Source organism: Triticum urartu, chromosome 2 (genome assembly GCF_003073215.2).
Source record: "Triticum urartu cultivar G1812 chromosome 2, Tu2.1, whole genome shotgun sequence".
In the NCBI taxonomy this organism is placed as follows: domain Eukaryota; kingdom Viridiplantae; phylum Streptophyta; class Magnoliopsida; order Poales; family Poaceae; genus Triticum; species Triticum urartu.
Window position 1 is genome coordinate 474,848,758 of NC_053023.1, and position 11,851 is coordinate 474,860,608.

The window sequence follows — 11,851 nt, forward strand, 5'->3', positions numbered from 1 at the left end:
TCTTCTTGCATAGCTTGAATCCATTCAGGTTCCATGAAGGCTTCATCAACTTTCTTGGGTTAAGATATTGAGACGAATGTGAAGTACCCACAGAAATTTGCTAGCTGTGTTGCCCTTGAACGAGTGAGTGGACCTGGTGCATTGATGCTATCAATTATTCTCTCAATCTGTACTTCATTTGCAACACGAGGATGAACAGGACGAAGATTTTGTTCTTGCTGATCATTGTCATCGTTAGAAGGATTGTCTTCAGGCTGAGCATTGTCTTCAGGTTGATCAGGTGCAGAGATGATGAGTTCCTCTTCAGGCTGAGCTTTAGACGGTATGATTTCTCCAGTTCCCATGAGCTTGATGGTTTCACTGGATGGAACTTCATCTAGCACATTTGGCAGGTGCTCTCTTTGCGAGCCATTAGTCTCATCAAACCGCACATCCACAGTTTCAAACACTTTATAGTGAAAGAGGTTGAAGACTCTGTAGGAGTGCGAGTCCTTTCCGTATCCAAGCATAAAACCTTCATGAGCATTTGGTGCAAATTTTGAAGTGTGATGTGGATCCTTGATCCAGCACCTGGCACCAAATACTCTGAAGTAACTCACATTTGGCTTCTTACCAGTGAGGAGCTCATAGGATGTTTTGTTCAGAAGCTTGTGAAGATAAACACGGTTGATGATATGGCATGCAGTATCAATGGCTTCAGGCCAGAACTTTCTTGGAGTCTTGTATTCATCGAGCATCGTCTGGGCCATCTCAATAAGTGTTCTGTTCTTGCGTTCCACGACGCCATTCTGCTGCGGCGTGTACGGAGCTGAGAATTCATGAGTGATGCCCAAGGTATCAAGATAAGTGTCGAGGCCAGTGTTGTTGAATTCAGTGCCATTGTCACTTCTGATGTGCTTGATCTTGACGCCATAGTTGTTCATGGCTCGATTGGCGAAGCGTCTGAAGACATCCTGCACTTCAGTCTTGTAGAGGATTATATGGAACCAAGTATATCTTAAATAATCATCAACAATGACAAAGCCATAGAGACAAGCAGTAGTAGTAAGAGTTGAGTAGTGAGTGGGACCGAAGAGGTCCATGTGGAGCAGTTCGAAGGGTTGAGTCGTTGTCATGATTGTCTTCGAAGGATGCTTGGCCCTCGTCATCTTTCCTGCTTCACATGCACCGCATAAGTGATCCTTCTTGAACTTGATGTCCTCTATGCCTATGACATGTTTCTTCTTTGCAAGAGTATGTAGGTTCCTCATGCCAGCATGCCCTAGCCTCCGATGCCAAAGCCAGCATTCTGAAGCTTTTGCTAGAAGACATATGGCAAGTTGTGGTCCTGCTGAGAAATCTACCACATACAAATCATCTTTCCAATACCCTTCAAAGACTAGAGACTTGTCAGATTCCATTAGAACAAGGCAACGATATTTTCCAAATATCACAATCATTTTTAAATCGCAAAGCATTGAGACAGACATTAAGTTGAAACCAAGAGATTCAACAAGCATCACTTTATCCATGTGTTGATCCCTTGAGATTGCAACTCTACCTAGACCCAATACCTTGCTTTTACCAGTATCAGCAAATGTGATGTGACTCTTGTCAGATGGACGTAAAGTTGAGTCCATGAGAAGACTTCGCTTGCCAGTTATGTGATTAGTACACCCACTATCAATAATCCATTCTGATGCAGCTGGTGTCATACCCTACAGTGCAGTTAGGGGGATAGGCTTCACGAAGAGAATTGTGAAGCATAAACATTTGACGAGCAAGTGGATTATGAAAGCTTAGATCCAGGTTAGGACTGATAAGGCAAGTAGCGAGCGATTCAGGAACAAAATACATAATAAGACCATTTGGGCATTTGATCTTGCGCCCTACAAGATGTTTAAGGTCCCCAGCAATAGCTTCAGATGAATTTGATTTTCGGCTAGAGACCCTTCCCTGCAAAAGAGAGTTAAGCTTTCTTAGCCACCCACATATTCAAGGGTGGCTTCGAAGCAATGAGTCTAAGTGCAGCATCTGAGAACTTTGGATATGGAGCCCTAGCAAATAGTCTTGCAGGTGGACAATAGTACTCATAAGAATAAGCAGAGTAGTTCTTGGTCTTATGAACATGGCGGTTTGATGAAACGCGCTCATATTCATAGGCCTGAGTATGGTTTCCCTGCAAAACATTTGCGTTAGTGCGACTCAGGTGAGTCCTTTGTCTGTATGAAGCCTTTGGACCATATGAAGCCTGTGGTCTGGGGTTTGTCTTCTTCACTTGTGGTGTCATGATGACATTCACAGGAAGATTCTCCAACCACTTTTTCGGCACCCAGACTTTCTTCATAGGTGGCCCATTCCTGTAGTTAGTACGAATATACCTGGCAAACACTTCACCATTCTGATTCTTAAACAGTTTATAGTTTGCATCAAAGTATTCATCAATAACAATGGGATATGCACAAGTGAAGCCAGACAGGGTGGATGGATCCACTGAAGGTTCCTTTGCAGCAATCCATGTGGTTTTGGGGTACTGCTCAGGTTTCCAGTAAGAGCCATCAGCATTCATTTTCCTTTCGAACCCAAGGCCCTCTTTCCTAGGGTTTCGGTTCAGGATCTGCCTTTTGAGGACATCACATAGTGTCTGATGCCCTTTGAGACTTTTGTACATCCTTGTTTCAAGCAATGTCTTCAACCTAGCATTTTCATCAGCAATAGCAGTGGTATCCTCAGCAGAGAGGTTAGTTACCACATCAACAGTTGAAGATATCGCAATAGTAGCAGCAGTAGAACATCCAGCAACAGAAGTAGCATTTTCACGCTCAATGCATTTAAGACATGGTGGTTCAAATCCTTCCTGCGCGGAACTGATTTGTTTGGCGCGAAGTGACTCGTTTTCCTTTTGAAGATCTTCATGAGCCGCTCTCAATTTCTCAAGATCTTGCTTCCTTTGAAGATAATCATAGGAAAGCTTTTCATGAGTTGTTGAGAGAGTTTCATGACGACTTTCAAGTTCCTCATACTTAACATGAAGATTTTTTATGTCTTCACTTAAGGACTGAGATCGAGTCATTTCAGCGTCTAAAAGGTCATCACTTTTGTCTAACAGTTTTTGAATATGTTCCATAGCTTTCTGTTGTTCAGTTGCAATTTTAGCAAGTGTTTTGTAGCTGGGTTTGGAACCACAGTCAGAGTCATCTTCACTAGATGTTTGATAGTGAGTAGTGCGTGTGTTTACCTTGGCACCGCGTGCCATGAAGCAGTAGGTGGGAGCAGAGTAGTCCTTGTCATTTGCATCGACGTCGGTGATGAAGCCATTGTATTCAGTGTTGAAGATGGACTTGGCAACGTATCATGTAGCCAGACTTGCAACGCCAGAATCGGACTCCTCCTCAGACTCCACCTCCGCCTCCTCAGAAGCGGACTCCTCCTCTGAATCCATTTCCTTGCCAACGAACGCACGAGCCTTGCCAGATGAGCTCTTCTTGTGTGATGAAGACTTTGAGGAAGACTTGGAAGAAGACTTTGAGTATTTCTTCTTCTTCTTGTCATCAGAATCATACTCCTTGCTCTTCTTGTTCTTGTTGTTCTCATTGTCCCACTGCGGACACTCAGAGATGTAGTGACCAGGTTTCTTGCACTTGTGGCATGTCCTCTTCTTGTAGTCATGAGAAGAAGCTTCATCATTCCTTGATCTTGATCTTGAAGACTTTCTGAAGCCTTTCTTCTTGGTGAAGTTTTAGAACTTCTTCACAAGAATAGCAAGCTCCTTTCCAATGTCTTAAGGATCATCAGAACTACTGTCAGATTCTTCTTCACATGAGGAGACAGCTTTTGCCTTCAAGGCACGAGTTCACCCATAGTTGGGACCGTAGATGTCTCTTTTCTCAGAAAGCTGAAACTCATGTGTGTTGAGCCTTTCAAGTATGTCAGACGGATCGAGTGTCTTGAGGTAAGGACATTCTTGAATCATCAGGGCTAGGGTGTCAAACGAGCTGGTCAAGTGATCTCAGGAGTGTCTTGACGACTTCATGCTTGGTGATCTCAGTAGCGCCAAGGGCCTGAAGTTCATTTGTGATGTCAGTGAGTTGATCAAACGTGAGCTGAACATTTTCATTGTCGTTTCTCTTGAAGCAGTTGAAGAGGTTGCGAAGGACACTGATTCTTTGATCTCTCTGGGTTGAGACACCTTCGTTGACCTTGGAGAGCCAATCCCAGACTAGCTTAGATGTTTCAAGAGCACTCACACGGCCATACTGTCCTTTGGTCAGATGAGCACAGATGATGTTCTTGGAAGTGGAGTCCAGTTGAACGAACTACTTGACATCAGCAGCGGTGACACCTTCACCAACCTTGGGAACGCCATTCTTGACGACATACCAGAGGTCGACATCAATGGCTTCAAGATGCATGCGCATCTTATTCTTCCAGTAGGGATATTCAGTTTCATCGAAGACTGGGCACGCAGCGGAGACTTTGATTATCCCTGCAGTCGGCATAGCTAAAACTCCAGGTGGTTAAACCGAATCACACAGAACAAGGGAGTACCTTGCTCTGATACCAATTGAAAGTGCTAGTGATCGACTAGAGGGGGGTGAATAGGCGATTTTTAAGAAAGTCTTCAAAACATGGGAGTTTTGAAGACAAACGATAGAAATAAGCCTATTACCATGCAGCGGAAGGTAGACTACACTAAGCAAGCCATAGTCAAGTATTCAATGAAGTGAAAGCACAACGACTAATGGCAGCTAGGCAGTATGGATCAGGTAGGAAGATAGTATGAAGCCAATCAGAACAAGCAGTCACTCAGTGAAGACAAAAGATAATGCAAGCAGACAATGACTTCACAAGGACCAACTGTAAATAAAGAGATGGGAAGGATAGAACCAGTGACTCGTTGAAGACAATGATTTGTTGGACCAGTTCCAGTTGCTCTGACAACTGTACGTCTGGTTAGGGAGGCTAAGATTCAACTCAGAAGACCGTGTCTTCACCTTATTCCCCTTGAGCTAAGGGCACCCAGTCCTCGCCCAATCACTCTGGTAAACCTTCATGGCAGACTTCCAAACCTTCACAGACTTCGTTCACCGGTGATCCACAATGACTCTTGGATGCTCAGAACGCGACGCCTAACCGCCTGGAGGATTCACAGTCCTCAAGTGTAATAAGTCTTCAGATCACACAAACAGGAAGACTTCAGTGATGCCTAACACTCTTTGGCTCTGGGTGTTTAGGGCTTTGTCCTCGCAAGGATTTCTCGCTCAAAGGCTTTGAGGTGGGTTGCTCTCAAACGACAAAAGCCGTACACTAACTCTGAGCAGCCAACCGTTTATGGTTGTAGGGGGTGGGCTATTTATAGCCACTAGGCAACCCAACCTGATTTGTCTGAAATGACCCTGGGTCACTAAGGAACTGACACGTGTTCCAACGGTCAGATTTCAAACACACACGGCAACTTTACTTGGGCTACAAGCAAACCTGACTTATCCAGCTCTGGATAAGATTTGCTCTCATTGTCTTCGCTCGAAGACATAGGATTTTGGTTAAGCATCACTTCAGTCATTCTGAATGGTTCTCTTGGACCCCACTTAGCAGTACGGTGGTTCCTATGACTCAACAAAGAAGAAAAAGAATGACGAAACAACTAAGTCTTCGCGCTCCATAGTCTTCATGCGATGTCTTCTCTTGTCATAGTCTTCAATGTGAATGTCTTCGCATACCACCTTTGACTTCAATGTCTTCATACATTTTTAGGGGTCATCTCTAGTAGGAAAACCGAATCAATGAGGGACTTCTACCTGTGTTATCCTGCAATTCTCACAAACACATTAGTCCCTCAACCAAGTTTGTCGTCAATACTCCAAAACCAACTAAGGGTGGCACTAGATGCACTTACAAAGTCCTTCCCCAAATCGAGCATCAACCGGTATCATCTCATGTTCTCACGAACAACGAACTCATCAGCATTGGTCATCCTTTGACGCCAATTGCTCAGGATGATTCATGGGCTGATCGCCCCCAACAAGACATTCCCATTCAAGATGAGACTGCCAGAACTCCAATCCCTCAAGTCACCACTCCGGTGCTTGACGACGACTACATGGTGCAGACCACTCCATCCCCACAGGCGTCGCCCACATTCCGCAGGCTTCGCAAAGGCCCTAGGCCTCAGGTCACCATGTCGAGAATTCCGGAAGGAGAAGTGCAACAAAGCTCAGTCGCACGTGAAGTATTTCCTGAAGCCACTCCTACTGCAAATGTCTCTGAGTCCGAAGCAAAAGTTGTCGAAGACATTCCGGCTGCATCAGCCGATGACAATCAAGTACCACAAGAAGAAGAAGAGAGAGTTGCCACACCCCCTGTCACTCAAGAAGTTGTTCTCGAGGAGAACGTGTCTATGCCCGACCCTCCTGCTACTGAAGCGGAGGTTGAAAACATTGAGGCGGCCACAAACAACACTGTTGAAGCCAATGACGTTGTCATGGCTAAAGACACGGTGGCGCCTGAAGCTAATGTTGCTTCTGAAGCTTGTGTGCAACCTGAAGTCACAATAAATGCCGAAGCTGTTGTTCCACCCCCAAGGCCTCACACTATCGAACAGGCATTTGATCGCGGCCAACTTGTCACTTTCCGATGGCCTATTCTGGTTCCTCCCACTTCTTTCGGACCACAATATGAATACCATGTGGAGCACAGGCCTCGGGTCCAGAAGCCAAAGCCCAGAAGGCCAAGGTTTCCTAGTGCTGCAACGTCGCCAGGCTCATTCAGTGTAAACAGCTTCAGGGCACACAACACATTCTTTAACAATGCCAAGAACCCTTACTCGAAGCCAAAGATCTCATCTGATCACTTCTGGAGCTATCAGTAGCGCAGTTATTACTCATGTGTATTGTATAATCAAGGGCGAATATTTCCTCACATGCGGCTAGATTGTGAATCCATTGCTGGACTGCCCTGCTTGGAAGAAGCTCTAGACTATTTCAGAGATGTTGGCCTTCTACAGTTCGTCACTGACAAAGAGCATTGGAATGAAGAGCTTCTGCTGCAGTTCTATGCCACTCTTCACATTCGTGGCTACAACAGGGATCCGAAGACTTGGGTCCTTGAGTGGATAATAGGCGATGTGCATCATGAAGCCAAAGCTCAAGATCTTATCGAGCTTACTTCCCTGCCCACTCCAGGTGAGTTCTATGAACCTGGTTTTCAGCTACACAAGAATGCTCTAGAGAGTATATTTCATAAGCCTGAGCCAAACATGAGTTAGATGCTCAGCATGATGAAGCCATTTCCACAAGATGCAGAATATCCCAAGGAATTCTTTGTCGGGGACCTCGAGTATCTGCCCCATACCATTTATCACATTCTGAGGCGAACTCTATGGCCAATAAAGGGACATTCACCTGCAGCCAAACTTGAAGGCACCATGAAGACTTTGGTGTTCTATATTCTCAATGGCATTTGCTTCAATGATCAAGACTTCTTCATCAGGCAACTTGCTGCATCTGGAATTGATCTATTTGGCTTGAAGTTTTATGCTCCATGGGTGATGCGCCTGATCAAACTTCATTCATGTGTCGACTATCAGCCCTCAGCGCGCAACCATCTTGTCTTCTTGCCTGAGGTTGATATGTCTGTCGAAGCCATCTACCCTGAGCCTGCCAAGGAGCCACTTTATCTTCATAGTGTTGATCGCCAAAGCTTCACACAACCAATTAAGGGAGTCCTTGCTGCTACTCGAGTCTATCCTCTGGCTGGAAATATGCGTACACCTCATCATGCTCAAACTGAAGCCACTGAAAGCACCATTGCTCAAAGGCCTCGGAAGCGATCTCGTGTACTCAATGACCAAGAGCTTCTTGTGGCCTTACATCAGAAATAGGATAAACACCTTGACTGGCTACAGCGTCAGATGCAAAGCATCTTGGTGGATGTCAATCACATTCACAATCTTGCCACCAAGAACTCATTTGTTGCCCGTGAAGCCTGTCGGCGGTCTTGGAAGAGTCTCACACTGCTATGCTCCTAAGACGATCTTCGCGAATACGGCTTCACAAAGGGCATAAAATTTGATTCCAAGCCTCCCCAGAACGCAAGCTGGCGTCGGACTCCTCCCATTGAAGATTCTGAGTATTCACCTTCAGCTGCAACTGTTGTTGCGAGAGTCGTTGATGAAGAAGATGATGCCACTTCACCAACCATGGCTTCGCCGTGTCTCGACACTGCACCAGGCCCGTCTGCACCACCTAACTCCAACGTCGACCCTGCCCCTGCATCTACTCCTGATGGGAACGAGTAGATACTCTATGTCTTCAAACCTTTTTGGTCCTTACTGACAAAAGGGGGAGAAGCATATGAGTTGATAGTCTTCAAGCGGGTCCTTTATGGGTGGTTGCTATATTTTGCCAAGTGATTACAACCTTCATCCTTTGATACATTTGGTTCTTTTGGTTCTTTTGGTTGTAACACTTAAACTTGATGGTCGTCTGCTACTTTGTGATGCGATGATAAATTCCGAATGAAGTCATTCCGCAGACGTCCATTTTTCATTATGCATGTTATTATCTTCATTATATCTTTATATGCATGATGAATTGTCTTCATAAGTTGAAGAGGATCTCCACAAAGTAAAACATGCCATGTGCATTTGCATTCAAAAGCAAACTACGTATATGCACATCTTCGGGGGGAGCCTTTTTGCTACTTATGAAGACAATGTCTTAAATCCTTAAACTTTCACATACTTTTATCCCCATTGAAACTTCAACCAGTTTGTCATCAATCACCAAAAAGGGGGAGATTGTAAGTGCATCTAGTGCCACCCCTAGTTGGTTTTGGAGTATTGACGACAAACCTGGTTGAGGGACTAATGTGTTTATGAGAATTGCAGGATAACACATGTAGTAGTCCCTCATTGATTCGGTTTACCTACCAGAGATGACCCCCAAAAATGTGTGAAGACATTGAAGACAATGGTGGTCTGTGAAGATATTCACAACAAAGACTATGACATGAGAAGACATGGTATGAAGATTATGGAGTAAGAAGACATAGTTGCTTTGTAGTTTCCTTTTCTTCTTTGTTGAGTCATAGGAACCACCGCACTGTTAAGTGGGGTCCAAGTGAACAAATTCAGAGTAACTGAAGTGATGCTCAACCAAATACTATGTCTTCGAGTGAAGACAATGAGAGAAAATCTTATCGAGAGCTGGATGAGTCAGCTTTACTTGTAACCCAAGTCAAGTTGCCGCGTGTGTTTGAAATCTCACCGTTGGACACATGTCAGTGCCTTAGTGACCCAGGGTCATTTCGGACAAATCAGGTCGGGTTGCCTCCTGGCTATAAATAGCCCACCCCCTACACCATAAATTGGTGGCTGCTCAAAGTTACTGCACGACTTTTGTCGTTTGAGAGCAACCCACCTCCGAAGCATTTGAGAGAGAAATCCTTGCAAGGACAAAGCCCTAAACACCCAAAGCCAAAGAGTGTTAGGCATCACTGAAGTCATTCTATCTGTGTGACCTGAAGACTTGTTACACTTGAGGACTGTGAATCCTCCAGCCGGTTAGGCGTCGCGTTCTGAGCATCCAAGAGTCATTGTGGATTTCCGGTGAACGAAGACTGTGAAGGTTTGGAAGTCTCCCTTGAAGACTTGCCAGAGTGATTGGGCGAGGACTGTGTGTCCTTAGCTCAGGGGGGAATAAGGTGAAGACGCGGTCTTCCGAGTTAAATCTCAGCCTCCCTAACCAGACGTACAGTTGTCACAGCAACTGGAACTGGTCCAACAAATCCTTGTCCTCACCAATCAACCAGCTCTATCCTTTACCTCTCTTTAATTACAGTTTGTCTTCATGAAGTCATTGCCTGCTTGCATGATCTAATTGACTTCATTGTGTGAAGACTGTTGTTGTTTGGCTTCATACTATCTTACATCCCGTTCCATACGACCTAGCTGTTGACAGTCTTCGTGCTTTCACTTCATTGCTTACTTGACTATGGCTTGTCTAGTGTAGTCTACCTTCCGCTACATATTAATAGGTTCATTCTACTATTTGTCTTCAAAGCCCCCGTGTTTTGAAGACTTTCATAAAAATTGCCTATTCACCCCCCTTCTAGTCAATAACTAGCACTTTCACTTAGAAGCGATGAGTCTAAGTGCAACATCTGAGAATTTAGGCTTTGGAGCCCTAGCAAATAGCCTTGCAGGAGGTGAATAATACTCATAAGAATAAGCAGAATAGTTCTTGGTCTTATGAACATAGTGGTTTGATGAAACACGCTCATATTCATAAGTCTGAGTATGGTTTCCCTGCAAAACATTGGCGTTAGGGTGACTCTGGTGAGTCCTCTGTCTCTATGAAGCCTTTGGACCATATGAAGCCTTTGTTCCGGGGTTTGTCTTCTTCCCAGGTGGTGTCATGATGACATTCATAGGAAGTTTCTCAAGACAACTTTTGGGCACCCAGATCTTCTTCAAAGGTGGTCCATTCCAGCAGTTAGTACCAATATACCCGGCAAACACTTCACCATTCTGATTCTTAAACAATTTATAGTTTGCATCAAAGGATTCATCAATGATAATCGGGTTAGCACAAGTGAAGCCAGATAAAGTAGATGGATCCACTTAAGGTCCCTTTGTAGCTACCCATGTGATTTTTGGGTACTGCTCAGGCTTCTAGTAAGAACCATCAACATTCATTTTCCTCTCAAACCGAACACCCTCTTTCCTAGGGTTTCGGTTTAGAATCTGTTTCTTGAGGACATCACATAGTGTGTGATGCCCTTTGAGACTCTTGTACATCCTTGTTTCAAGCAATGTCTTCAATCTAGCATTCTCATCAGCAATAGTAATCGTATCCTTGGAAGAGGGGTTAGTTTCCACATCAGCAGTTGAAGACATGGCAACAGTAGCAACAATCAAGAAATTTTAAACATGGTCAAGAAATTTTAAACATGGTGGATCAAAGTCTTCTTGAGTGGAACTAATCTGTTGAGCGCGGAGTGACTCGTTCTCCTTTGGAAGATCTTCATGAGCCGATCTCAAGTTCTCAAGCTCTTGCTTCCTTTGAAGATAATCATAGGAGAGCTTTTCATGAGTAGTTGAGAGCTTATCGTGAGGACTTTCAAGTTCCTTGTACATAACATGAAGATTTTAATATATTCAATTAAGGACTGAGTTTGAGTCATTTCTGCGTCCAACATGTCATCGCTTTTGTCTAGTAACTTTTGAATGTGTTCCATAGCATTTTGTTGTTCTGTTGCAATTTTAGCAAGTGTTTTGTAGCTAGGTTTAGATTCACGTTCAGAGTCATCTTCACTTGACATTTGAAAGTAATCATCGCGTGAACTTACCTTGGCACCTCGTGCCACGAAGCAGTAGGTGGGAGAAGATGGCTCAGGTTCAGGTTCGGGAGTCGTTGTTTTGAGAGGCTCCTTGAATTCGAGGAACCATGGGTCTTGACATGTTCGATGACCTTCATAGACGTCAGAGATCCGGTCCCATATAAGCTTTGCATTGCATAGATGCATGACGTGCCTGAACTCGTCTCTTGACAGACAGGAGCATATAACAGCCTTCGCCTTCGTATCCAGAAAGGTGTATTTCTGAATATCGTCAGCACGCACCATCTTCCATAAGTCGGTGAGACCAATCTCCGTGACAGTCCAAAGCTCACTGTCCATAGCTAGAAGGCGTTTCCTCATCATAGCCTTCCATCGGGGATAATCATGACCATCGAAAATGCGGCACGCAGCGGAGACCTTGATTGTCTCTACAGTCAACATAGCTAATACTCCAGGTGTTTAAAACGAATCACACAGAACAAGGAGCACCTTGCCCTGATACCAATTGAAAGTGGTAGTTATTGTGACGCCC